Here is a 13,620-nt window from a genome sequence, read left to right as displayed (position 1 = left end):
AGAAGTGTCCCAAGTATTGTATCTTTCCCTAACACAAAGAGTGAGACATTTCTAGGCATTTTCAGCACTCAGGACGGGGGCCTAAGTGTGGGTCCCCGGGCACGGCCGGTGCTGGTGCTTGGTCTCTCCATGGAGGCCCGGGACAGCGAAATTTGACTAAGTGTGGAATGGAGAACCAAGGGCGAGAGGCTCTTTAACCCAGGTCAATGGGTGATAACACTCAGGACGGGGCCTTAAGTGTGGGTCTCAGGGCACGGCCGGTGATGGTGCTTGGTCTCTCTTTGGAGGCCCGGGTCAGCGAAATCTGACTAAGTGTGGAATGGAGAACCAAGAGCGCGAGGCTCTTTAACCCAGGCCCATGGGTGATAACACTCAGGAGGGGGACTTAAGTGTGGGTCCCCGGGCACGGCCGGTGCTGGTGCTTATTCTCTCCGTGGAGGCCCGGTTCAGTGAAATGTGACTAAGAAAGAGATCTAAACACAGGAAACTGATATACATATGTTTCCTTTGATTCCTTTGGAGATAACCATAGGAAATATGGTTAAAAACGGGAACCAAGTATCCTTTGGAGATAAGCATAGGAGTGTTTCCTTTAAAGAGGATCATAGGAATGTTTCCTTTTGAATTACTCATAGAGAGACCCAAATATTTCACTTCCGTAACCCCTAGTGTGGGACATTTCTAGGCATTTTGCTGTAATGTAAAGTGCCTACAAGTGTCCCATGTATTGTATTACCCTAACACCAAAGGTGTGGGACATTTCCAGGCATTTTGCCTCAATGATAAGTGCCTAGAAGCGTCCGGCTCATTCTGATTGGTTGGGACATTTCTAGGCATCTTTGCTATAATGTAAAGCGCCTACAAATGTCCCATGTATTGTATTTTTCCCTAACACAAAGAGTGGAACATTTCTAGGCATTTTCAGCACTCAGGGTGAGGGCTTTAGAGTGGGTCCCCGGGCTCAGCCATATTTGGAGGTTTTTTCTCCCATGTTTTGTATTTTTCCCCATGAAAACGTGTGGGACATTTCTAGGTATTTTTGCTGTAATGTAAAGTGCCTAGAAGTGTCCCAAGTATTGTATCTTTCCCTAACACAAAGAGTGAGAAATTTCTAGGCATTTTCAGCACTCAGGACGGGGGCCTAAGTGTGGGTCCACGGGCACGGCCGGTGCTGGTGCTGGGTCTCTCCATGGAGGGCCGGGTCAGCGAAATCGGACTAAGTGTGGAATGGAGAACCAAGAGTGCGAGGCTCTTTAACCCAGGCCCATGGGTGATAACACTCAGGACGGGGGCTTAAGTGTGGGTCTCAGGGCACGGCCGGTGCTGGTGCTTTGTCTCTCCTTGGAGGCCCGGGTCAACGAAATCTGACTAAGTGTGGAATGGAGAACCAAGAGCACGAGGCTCTTTAACCCAGGCCCATGGTTGACAACACTCAGGACGGGGGCTTAAGTGTGGGTCTCCGGGCATGGCCGGTGATGGTGCTTGGTCTCTCCTTGGAGGCCCGGGTCAGCGAAATCTGACTAAGTGTGGAATGGAGAACCAAGAGCGCGAGGCTCTTTAACCCAGGCCCATGGGTGATAACACTCAGGAGGGGGACTTAAGTGTGGGTCCCCGGGCACGGCCGGTGCTGGTGCTTATTCTCTCCGTGGAGGCCCGGTTCAGTGAAATGTGACTAAGAAAGAGATGTAAACACAGGAAACTGATATACATATGTTTCCTTTGATTCCTTTGGAGATAACCATAGGAAATATGGTTAAAAACGGGAACCAAGTATCCTTTGGAGATAAGCATAGGAGTGTTTCCTTTAAAGAGGATCATAGGAATGTTTCCTTTTGAATTACTCATAGAGAGACCCAAATATTGCACTTCCGTAACCCCTAGTGTGGGACATTTCTAGGCATTTTGCTGTAATGTAAAGTGCCTACAAGTGTCCCATGTATTGTATTACCCTAACACCAAAGGTGTGGGACATTTCCAGGCATTTTGCCTCAATGATAAGTGCCTAGAAGCGTCCGGCTCATTCTGATTGGTTGGGACATTTCTAGGCATCTTTGCTATAATGTAAAGCGCCTACAAATGTCCCATGTATTGTATTTTTCCCTAACACAAAGAGTGGAACATTTCTAGGCATTTTCAGCACTCAGGGTGAGGGCTTTAGAGTGGGTCCCCGGGCTCAGCCATATTTGGAGGTTTTTTCTCCCATATTTTGTATTTTTCCCCATGAAAACGTGTGGGACATTTCTAGGCATTTTTGCTGTAATGTAAAGTGCCTAGAAGTGTCCCAAGTATTGTATCTTTCCCTAACACAAAGAGTGAGACATTTCTAGGCATTTTCAGCACTCAGGACGGGGGCCTAAGTGTGGGTCCCCGGGCACGGCCGGTGCTGGTGCTGGGTCTCTCCATGGAGGCCCGGGACAGCTAAATTTGACTAAGTGTGGAAAGGAGAACCAAGGGCGAGAGGCTCTTTAACCCAGGTCAAAGGGTGATAACACTCAGGACGGGGCCTTAAGTGTGGGTCTCCGGTCACGGCCGGTGCTGGTGCTGGGTCTCTCCATGGAGGCCTGGGTCAGCGAAATCGGACTAAGTGTGGAATGGAGAACCAAGGGCGCGAGGCTCTTTAACCAAGGCCCATGGGTGATAACACTCAAGATGGGGGCTTAAGTGTGGGTCTCCGGGCACGGCCTGTGCTGGTGCTGGGTCTCTCTTTGGAGGCCCGGGTCAGCGAAATCTGACTAAGTTTGGAATGGAGAACCAAGAGCGCGAGGCTCTTTAACCCAGGCCCATGGGTGATAACACTCAGGACGGGGGCTTAAGTGTGGGTCTCAGGGCACGGCCGTTGCTGGTTCTTGGACTCTCCTTGGAGGCATGGGTCAGCGAAATCTGACTAAGTGTGGATTGGAGAACCAAGAGTGTGAGGCTCTTTAACCCAGGCCCATGGGTGATAACACTCAGCAGGGGGACTTAAGTGTGGGTCCCCGGGCACGGCCGGTGCTGGTGCTTGGTCTCTCCTTGGTGGCCCAGGTCAGTGAAATGTGACTAAGAAAGAGATCTAAACACAGGAAACTGATATACATATGTTTCCTTTGATTCCTTCCGAGATAACCGTAGGCAACATGGGTAAGAACGGGAACAAAGGATCCTTTGGAGATAAGCATAGGAGTGTTTCCTTTAAAGAGGATCATAGGAATGTTTCCTTTTGAATTACTCAGAGAGAGACCCAAATATTGCACTTCCGTAACCCCTAGTATGGGACATTTCTAGGCATTTTGCTGTAATGTAAAGTGCCTACAAGTGTCCCATGTATTGTATTACCCTAACATAAAAAAGTGTGGGACATTTCCAGGCATTTTGCCTCAATGATAAGTGCCTAGAAGCGTCCGGCTCATTCTGATTGGTTGGGACATTTCTAGGCATCTTTGCTATAATGTAAAGCGCCTACAAATGTCCCATGTATTGTATTTTTCCCTAACACAAAGAGTGGAACATTTCTAGGCATTTTCAGCACTCAGGGTGAGGGCTTTAGAGTGGGTCCCCGGGCTCAGCCATATTTGGAGGTTTTTTCTCCCATATTTTGTATTTTTCCCCATGAAAACGTGTGGGACATTTCTAGGCATTTTTGCTGTAATGTAAAGTGCCTAGAAGTGTCCCAAGTATTGTATCTTTCCCTAACACAAAGAGTGAGACATTTCTAGGCATTTTCAGCACTCAGGACGGGGGCCTAAGTGTGGGTCCCCGGGCATGGCCGGTGCTGGTGCTTGGTCTCTCCATGGAGGCCCGGGACAGCGAAATTTGACTAAGTGTGGAATGGAGAACCAAGGGCGAGAGGCTCTTTAACCCAGGTCAATGGGTGATAACACTCAGGACGGGGCCTTAAGTGTGGGTCTCAGGGCACGGCCGGTGATGGTGCTTGGTCTCTCTTTGGAGGCCCGGGTCAGCGAAATCTGACTAAGTGTGGAATGGAGAACCAAGAGCGCGAGGCTCTTTAACCCAGGCCCATGGGTGATAACACTCAGGAGGGGGACTTAAGTGTGGGTCCCCGGGCACGGCCGGTGCTGGTGCTTATTCTCTCCGTGGAGGCCCGGTTCAGTGAAATGTGACTAAGAAAGAGATCTAAACACAGGAAACTGATATACATATGTTTCCTTTGATTCCTTTGGAGATAACCATAGGAAATATGGTTAAAAACGGGAACCAAGTATCCTTTGGAGATAAGCATAGGAGTGTTTCCTTTAAAGAGGATCATAGGAATGTTTCCTTTTGAATTACTCATAGAGAGACCCAAATATTGCACTTCCGTAACCCCTAGTGTGGGACATTTCTAGGCATTTTGCTGTAATGTAAAGTGCCTACAAGTGTCCCATGTATTGTATTACCCTAACACCAAAGGTGTGGGACATTTCCAGGCATTTTGCCTCAATGATAAGTGCCTAGAAGCGTCCGGCTCATTCTGATTGGTTGGGACATTTCTAGGCATCTTTGCTATAATGTAAAGCGCCTACAAATGTCCCATGTATTGTATTTTTCCCTAACACAAAGAGTGGAACATTTCTAGGCATTTTCAGCACTCAGGGTGAGGGCTTTAGAGTGGGTCCCCGGGCTCAGCCATATTTGGAGGTTTTTTCTCCCATGTTTTGTATTTTTCCCCATGAAAACGTGTGGGACATTTCTAGGTATTTTTGCTGTAATGTAAAGTGCCTAGAAGTGTCCCAAGTATTGTATCTTTCCCTAACACAAAGAGTGAGAAATTTCTAGGCATTTTCAGCACTCAGGACGGGGGCCTAAGTGTGGGTCCACGGGCACGGCCGGTGCTGGTGCTGGGTCTCTCCATGGAGGGCCGGGTCAGCGAAATCGGACTAAGTGTGGAATGGAGAACCAAGAGTGCGAGGCTCTTTAACCCAGGCCCATGGGTGATAACACTCAGGACGGGGGCTTAAGTGTGGGTCTCAGGGCACGGCCGGTGCTGGTGCTTTGTCTCTCCTTGGAGGCCCGGGTCAACGAAATCTGACTAAGTGTGGAATGGAGAACCAAGAGCACGAGGCTCTTTAACCCAGGCCCATGGTTGACAACACTCAGGACGGGGGCTTAAGTGTGGGTCTCCGGGCATGGCCGGTGATGGTGCTTGGTCTCTCCTTGGAGGCCCGGGTCAGCGAAATCTGACTAAGTGTGGAATGGAGAACCAAGAGCGCGAGGCTCTTTAACCCAGGCCCATGGGTGATAACACTCAGGAGGGGGACTTAAGTGTGGGTCCCCGGGCACGGCCGGTGCTGGTGCTTATTCTCTCCGTGGAGGCCCGGTTCAGTGAAATGTGACTAAGAAAGAGATGTAAACACAGGAAACTGATATACATATGTTTCCTTTGATTCCTTTGGAGATAACCATAGGAAATATGGTTAAAAACGGGAACCAAGTATCCTTTGGAGATAAGCATAGGAGTGTTTCCTTTAAAGAGGATCATAGGAATGTTTCCTTTTGAATTACTCATAGAGAGACCCAAATATTGCACTTCCGTAACCCCTAGTGTGGGACATTTCTAGGCATTTTGCTGTAATGTAAAGTGCCTACAAGTGTCCCATGTATTGTATTACCCTAACACCAAAGGTGTGGGACATTTCCAGGCATTTTGCCTCAATGATAAGTGCCTAGAAGCGTCCGGCTCATTCTGATTGGTTGGGACATTTCTAGGCATCTTTGCTATAATGTAAAGCGCCTACAAATGTCCCATGTATTGTATTTTTCCCTAACACAAAGAGTGGAACATTTCTAGGCATTTTCAGCACTCAGGGTGAGGGCTTTAGAGTGGGTCCCCGGGCTCAGCCATATTTGGAGGTTTTTTCTCCCATATTTTGTATTTTTCCCCATGAAAACGTGTGGGACATTTCTAGGCATTTTTGCTGTAATGTAAAGTGCCTAGAAGTGTCCCAAGTATTGTATCTTTCCCTAACACAAAGAGTGAGACATTTCTAGGCATTTTCAGCACTCAGGACGGGGGCCTAAGTGTGGGTCCCCGGGCACGGCCGGTGCTGGTGCTGGGTCTCTCCATGGAGGCCCGGGACAGCTAAATTTGACTAAGTGTGGAAAGGAGAACCAAGGGCGAGAGGCTCTTTAACCCAGGTCAAAGGGTGATAACACTCAGGACGGGGCCTTAAGTGTGGGTCTCCGGTCACGGCCGGTGCTGGTGCTGGGTCTCTCCATGGAGGCCTGGGTCAGCGAAATCGGACTAAGTGTGGAATGGAGAACCAAGGGCGCGAGGCTCTTTAACCAAGGCCCATGGGTGATAACACTCAAGATGGGGGCTTAAGTGTGGGTCTCCGGGCACGGCCTGTGCTGGTGCTGGGTCTCTCTTTGGAGGCCCGGGTCAGCGAAATCTGACTAAGTTTGGAATGGAGAACCAAGAGCGCGAGGCTCTTTAACCCAGGCCCATGGGTGATAACACTCAGGACGGGGGCTTAAGTGTGGGTCTCAGGGCACGGCCGTTGCTGGTTCTTGGACTCTCCTTGGAGGCATGGGTCAGCGAAATCTGACTAAGTGTGGATTGGAGAACCAAGAGTGTGAGGCTCTTTAACCCAGGCCCATGGGTGATAACACTCAGCAGGGGGACTTAAGTGTGGGTCCCCGGGCACGGCCGGTGCTGGTGCTTGGTCTCTCCTTGGTGGCCCAGGTCAGTGAAATGTGACTAAGAAAGAGATCTAAACACAGGAAACTGATATACATATGTTTCCTTTGATTCCTTCCGAGATAACCGTAGGCAACATGGGTAAGAACGGGAACAAAGGATCCTTTGGAGATAAGCATAGGAGTGTTTCCTTTAAAGAGGATCATAGGAATGTTTCCTTTTGAATTACTCAGAGAGAGACCCAAATATTGCACTTCCGTAACCCCTAGTATGGGACATTTCTAGGCATTTTGCTGTAATGTAAAGTGCCTACAAGTGTCCCATGTATTGTATTACCCTAACATAAAAAAGTGTGGGACATTTCCAGGCATTTTGCCTCAATGATAAGTGCCTAGAAGCGTCCGGCTAATTCTGATTGGTTAGGACATTTCTAGGCATCTTTGCTATAATGTAAAGCGCCTACAAATGTCCCATGTATTGTATTTTTCCCTAACACAAAGAGTGGAACATGTCTAGGCATTTTCAGCACTCAGGGTGAGGGCTTTAGAGTGGGTCCCCGGGCTCAGCCATATTTGGAAGTTTTTTCTCCCATGTCTTGTATTTTTCCCCATGAAAACGTGTGGGACATTTCTAGGTTTTTTTGCTGTAATGTAAAGTGCCTAGAAGTGTCCCAAGTATTGTATCTTTCCCTAACACAAAGAGTGAGACATTTCTAGGCATTTTCAGCACTCAGGACGGGGGCCTAAGTGTGGGTCCCCGGGCACGGCCGATGCTGGTGCTTGGTCTCTCCATGGAGGCCAGGGACAGCGAAATTTGACTAAGTGTGGAATGGAGAACCAAGGGCGAGAGGCTCTTTAACCCAGGTCAATGGGTGATAACACTCAGGACGGGGCCTTAAGTGTGGGTCTCCGGTCACGGCCGGTGCTGGTGCTGGGTCTCTCCATGGAGGCCTGGGTCAGCGAAATCTGACTAAGTTTGGAATGGAGAACCAAGAGCGCGAGGCTCTTTAACCCAGGCCCATGGGTGATAACACTCAGGACGGGGGCTTAAGTGTGGGTCTAAGGGCACGGCCGTTGCTGGTTCTTGGACTCTCCTTGGAGGCCCGGGTCAGCGAAATCTGACTAAGTGTGGAATGGAGAACCAAGAGCACGAGGCTCTTTAACCCAGGCCCATGGTTGACAACACTCAGGACGGGGGCTTTAGTTTGGGTCTCCAGGCATGGCCGGTGATGGTGCTTGGTCTCTACTTGGAGGCCCGGGTCAGCGAAATCTGACTAAGTGTGGAATGGAGAACCAAGAGCGCGAGGCTCTTTAACCCAGGCCCATGGGTGATAACACTCAGGAGGGGGACTTAAGTGTGGGTCCCCGGGCACGGCCGGTGCTGGTGCTTATTCTCTCCGTGGAGGCCCGGTTCAGTGAAATGTGACTAAGAAAGAGATCTAAACACAGGAAACTGATATACATATGTTTCCTTTGATTCCTTTGGAGATAACCATAGGAAATATGGTTAAAAACGGGAACCAAGTATCCTTTGGAGATAAGCATAGGAGTGTTTCCTTTAAAGAGGATCATAGGAATGTTTCCTTTTGAATTACTCATAGAGAGACCCAAATATTGCACTTCCGTAACCCCTAGTGTGGGACATTTCTAGGCATTTTGCTGTAATGTAAAGTGCCTACAAGTGTCCCATGTATTGTATTACCCTAACACCAAAGGTGTGGGACATTTCCAGGCATTTTGCCTCAATGATAAGTGCCTAGAAGCGTCCGGCTCATTCTGATTGGTTGGGACATTTCTAGGCATCTTTGCTATAATGTAAAGCGCCTACAAATGTCCCATGTATTGTATTTTTCCCTAACACAAAGAGTGGAACATTTCTAGGCATTTTCAGCACTCAGGGTGAGGGCTTTAGAGTGGGTCCCCGGGCTCAGCCATATTTGGAGGTTTTTTCTCCCATATTTTGTATTTTTCCCCATGAAAACGTGTGGGACATTTCTAGGCATTTTTGCTGTAATGTAAAGTGCCTAGAAGTGTCCCAAGTATTGTATCTTTCCCTAACACAAAGAGTGAGACATTTCTAGGCATTTTCAGCACTCAGGATGGGGGCCTAAGTGTGGGTCCCCGGGCACGGCCGGTGCTGGTGCTGGGTCTCTCCATGGAGGCCCGGGACAGCGAAATTTGACTAAGTGTGGAATGGAGAACCAAGGGCGAGAGGCTCTTTAACCCAGGTCAAAGGGTGATAACACTCAGGACGGGGCCTTAAGTGTGGGTCTCCGGTCACGGCCGGTGCTGGTGCTGGGTCTCTCCATGGAGGCCTGGGTCAGCGAAATCGGACTAAGTGTGGAATGGAGAACCAAGGGCGCGAGGCTCTTTAACCAAGGCCCATGGGTGATAACACTCAGGACGGGGGCTTAAGTGTGGGTCTCAGGGCACGGCCGTTGCTGGTTCTTGGACTCTCCTTGGAGGCCCGGGTCAGCGAAATCTGACTAAGTGTGGATTGGAGAACCAAGAGTGCGAGGCTCTTTAACCCAGGCCCATGGGTGATAACACTCAGGAGGGGGACTTAAGTGTGGGTCCCCGGGCACGGCCGGTGCTGGTGCTTGGTCTCTCCGTGGAGGCCCGGTTCAGTGAAATGTGACTAAGAAAGAGATCTAAACACAGGAAACTGATATACATATGTTTCCTTTGATTCCTTTGGAGATAACCATAGGAAATATGGTTAAAAACGGGAACCAAGTATCCTTTGGAGACAAGCATAGGAGTGTTTCCTTTAAAGAGGATCATAGGAATGTTTCCTTTTGAATTACTCATAGAGAGACCCAAATATTGCACTTCCGTAACCACTAGTGTGGGACATTTCTAGGCATTTTGCTGTAATGTAAAGTGCCTACAAGTGTCCCATGTATTGTATTACCCTAACACCAAAGGTGTGGGACATTTCCAGGCATTTTGCCTCAATGATAAGTGCCTAGAAGCGTCCGGCTCATTCTGATTGGTTGGGACATTTCTAGGCATCTTTGCTATAATGTAAAGTGCCTAGAAGTTTCCCAAGTATTGTATCTTTCCCTAACACAAAGAGTGAGACATTTCTAGGCTTTTTCAGCACTCAGGACGGGGGCCTAAGTGTGGGTCCCCGGGCACGGCCGGTGCTGGTGCTGGGTCTCTCCATGGAGGCCCGGGACAGCGAAATCTGACTAAGTGTGGAATGGAGAACCAAGGGCGCAAGGCTCTTTAACCCAGGCCCATGGGTGATAACACCCAGGACGGGGGCTTAAGTGTGGGTCTCCGGTCACGGCCGGTGCTGGTGCTGGGTCTCTCCATGGAGGGCTGGGTCAGCGAAATCGGACTAAGTGTGGAATGGAGAACCAAGGGCGCGAGGCTCTTTAACCCAGGCCCATGGGTGATAACACTCAGGAGGGGGACTTAAGTGTGGGTCCCCGGGCACGGCCGGTGCTGGTGCTTGGTCTCTCCTTGGTGGCCCGGGTCAGTGAAATGTGACTAAGAAAGAGATCTAAACACAGGAAACTGATATACATATGTTTCCTTTGATTCCTTCCGAGATAACCGTAGGCAACATGGGTAAGAACGGGAACAAAGGATCCTTTGGAGATAAGCATAGGAGTGTTTCCTTTAGGGAGGATCATAGGAATGTTTCCTTTTGAATTACTCATAGAGAGACCCAAATATTGCACTTCCGTAACCCCTAGTGTGGGACATTTCTAGGCATTTTGCTGTAATGTAAAGTGCCTACAAGTGTCCCATGTATTGTATTACCCTAACACCAAAGGTGTGGGACATTTCCAGGCATTTTGCCTCAATGATAAGTGCCTAGAAGCGTCCGGCTCATTCTGATTGGTTGGGACATTTCTAGGCATCTTTGCTATAATGTAAAGCGCCTACAAATGTCCCGTGTATTGTATTTTACCCTAACACAAAGAGTGGAACATTTCTAGGCATTTTCAGCACTCAGGGTGAGGGCTTTAGAGTGGGTCCCCGGGCCCAGCCATATTTGGAGGTTTTTTCTCCCATGTTTTGTATTTTTCCCCATGAAAACATGTGGGATATTTCTAGGTTTTTTTGCTGTAATGTAAAGTGCCTAGAAGTTTCCCAAGTATTGTATCTTTCCCTAACACAAAGAGTGAGACATTTCTAGGCTTTTTCAGCACTCAGGACGGGGGCCTAAGTGTGGGTCCCCGGGCACGGCCGGTGCTGGTGCTGGGTCTCTCCATGGAGGCCCGGGACAGCGAAATCTGACTAAGTGTGGAATGGAGAACCAAGGGCGCAAGGCTCTTTGACCCAGGCCCATGGGTGATAACACTCAGGACGGGGGCTTAAGTGTGGGTCTCCGGTCACGGCCGGTGCTGGTGCTGGGTCTCTCCATGGAGGGCTGGGTCAGCGAAATTGGACTAAGTGTGGAATGGAGAACCAAGGGCGCGAGGCTCTTTAACCAAGGCCCATGGGTGATAACACTCAGGACGGGGGCTTAAGTGTGGGTCTCCGGACACGGCCGGTGCTGGTGCTGGGTCTCTCCATGGAGGCCTGGGTCAGCGAAATCGGACTAAGTGTGGAATGGAGAACCAAGAGCGCGAGGCTCTTTAACCCAGGCCCATGGGTGATAACACTCAGGAGGGGTACTTAAGTGTGGGTCCCCGGGCACGGCCGGTGCTGGTGCTTGGTCTCTCCGTGGAGGCCCGGTTCAGTGAAATGTGACTAAGAAAGAGATCTAAACACAGGAAACTGATATACATATGTTTCCTTTGATTCCTTTGGAGATAACCATAGGAAATATGGTTAAAAACGGGAACCAAGTATCCTTTGGAGACAAGCATAGGAGTGTTTCCTTTAAAGAGGATCATAGGAATGTTTCCTTTTGAATTACTCATAGAGAGACCCAAATATTGCACTTCCGTAACCCCTAGTGTGGGACATTTCTAGGCATTTTGCTGTAATGTAAAGTGCCTACAAGTGTCCCATGTATTGTATTACCCTAACACCAAAGGTGTGGGACATTTCCAGGCATTTTGCCTCAATGATAAGTGCCTAGAAGCGTCCGGCTCATTCTGATTGGTTGGGACATTTCTAGGCATCTTTGCTATAATGTAAAGCGCCTACAAATGTCCCATGTATTGTATTTTTCCCTAACACAAAGAGTGGAACATTTCTAGGCATTTTCAGCACTCAGGGTGAGGGCTTTAGAGTGGGTCCCCGGTCTCAGCCATATTTGGAGGTTTTTTCTCCCATGTTTTGTATTTTTCCCCATGAAAACGTGTGGGACATTTCTAGGCATTTTTGCTGTAATGTAAAGTGCCTAGAAGTGTCCCAAGTATTGTATCTTTCCCTAACACAAAGAGTGAGACATTTCTAGGCATTTTCAGCACTCAGGACGGGGGCCTAAGTGTGGGTCCCCGGGCACGGCCGGTGCTGGTGCTGGGTCTCTCCATGGAGGCCCGGGTCAACGAAATCTGACTAAGTGTTGAATGGAGAACCAAGGGCGCGAGGCTCTTTAACCCAGGCCCATGGGTGATAACATTCAGGACTGGGGCTTAAGTTTGGGTCTCCGGGCACAGCCGGTGCTTTTCTGGGTCTCTCCATGGAGGCCCGGGTCAGCGAAATCTGACTAAGTGTGGAATGGAGAACCAAGAGCGCGAGGCTCTTTAACCCAGGCCCATGGGTGATAACACTCAGGAGGGGGACTTAAGTGTGGGTCCCCGGGCACGGCCGGTGCTGGTGCTTGGTCTCTCCGCGGAGGCCCGGTTCAGTGAAATGTGACTAAGAAACAGATCTAAACACAGGAAACTGATATACATATGTTTCCTTTCATTCCATTGGAGATAACCATAGGAAATATGGGTAAGAACGGGAACCAAGGATCCTTTGGAGATAAGCATAGGAGTGTTTCCTTTAGGGAGGATCATAGGAATGTTTTCTTTTGAATTACTCAGAGAGAGACCCAAATATTGCACTTCCGTAACCCCTAGTGTGGGACATTTCTAGGCATTTTGCTGTAATGTAAAGTGCCTACAAGTGTCCCATGTATTGTATTACCCTAACACCAAAGGTGTGGGACATTTCCAGGCATTTTGCCTCAATGATAAGTGCCTAGAAGCGTCCGGCTCATTCTGATTGGTTGGGACATTTCTAGGCATCTTTGCTATAATGTAAAGCGCCTACAAATGTCCCATGTATTGTATTTTTCCCTAACACAAAGAGTGGAACATTTCTAGGCATTTTCAGCACTCAGGGTGAGGGCTTTAGAGTGGGTCCCCGGTCTCAGCCATATTTGGAGGTTTTTTCTCCCATGTTTTGTATTTTTCCCCATGAAAACGTGTGGGACATTTCTAGGCATTTTTGCTGTAATGTAAAGTGCCTAGAAGTGTCCCAAGTATTGTATCTTTCCCTAACACAAAGAGTGAGACATTTCTAGGCATTTTCAGCACTCAGGACGGGGGCCTAAGTGTGGGTCCCCGGGCACGGCCGGTGCTGGTGCTGGGTCTCTCCATGGAGGCCCGGGTCAACGAAATCTGACTAAGTGTTGAATGGAGAACCAAGGGCGCGAGGCTCTTTAACCCAGGCCCATGGGTGATAACATTCAGGACTGGGGCTTAAGTTTGGGTCTCCGGGCACAGCCGGTGCTTTTCTGGGTCTCTCCATGGAGGCCCGGGTCAGCGAAATCTGACTAAGTGTGGAATGGAGAACCAAGAGCGCGAGGCTCTTTAACCCAGGCCCATGGGTGATAACACTCAGGAGGGGGACTTAAGTGTGGGTCCCCGGGCACGGCCGGTGCTGGTGCTTGGTCTCTCCGCGGAGGCCCGGTTCAGTGAAATGTGACTAAGAAACAGATCTAAACACAGGAAACTGATATACATATGTTTCCTTTCATTCCATTGGAGATAACCATAGGAAATATGGGTAAGAACGGGAACCAAGGATCCTTTGGAGATAAGCATAGGAGTGTTTCCTTTAGGGAGGATCATAGGAATGTTTTCTTTTGAATTACTCAGAGAGAGA

This window comes from Pleuronectes platessa, chromosome 23 (genome assembly GCF_947347685.1).
Source record: "Pleuronectes platessa chromosome 23, fPlePla1.1, whole genome shotgun sequence".
NCBI classification, from domain to species: Eukaryota; Metazoa; Chordata; class Actinopteri; order Pleuronectiformes; family Pleuronectidae; genus Pleuronectes; species Pleuronectes platessa.
The sequence above is the reverse complement of the archived record's forward strand: the minus strand, read 5'-3'. Positions refer to the sequence as shown.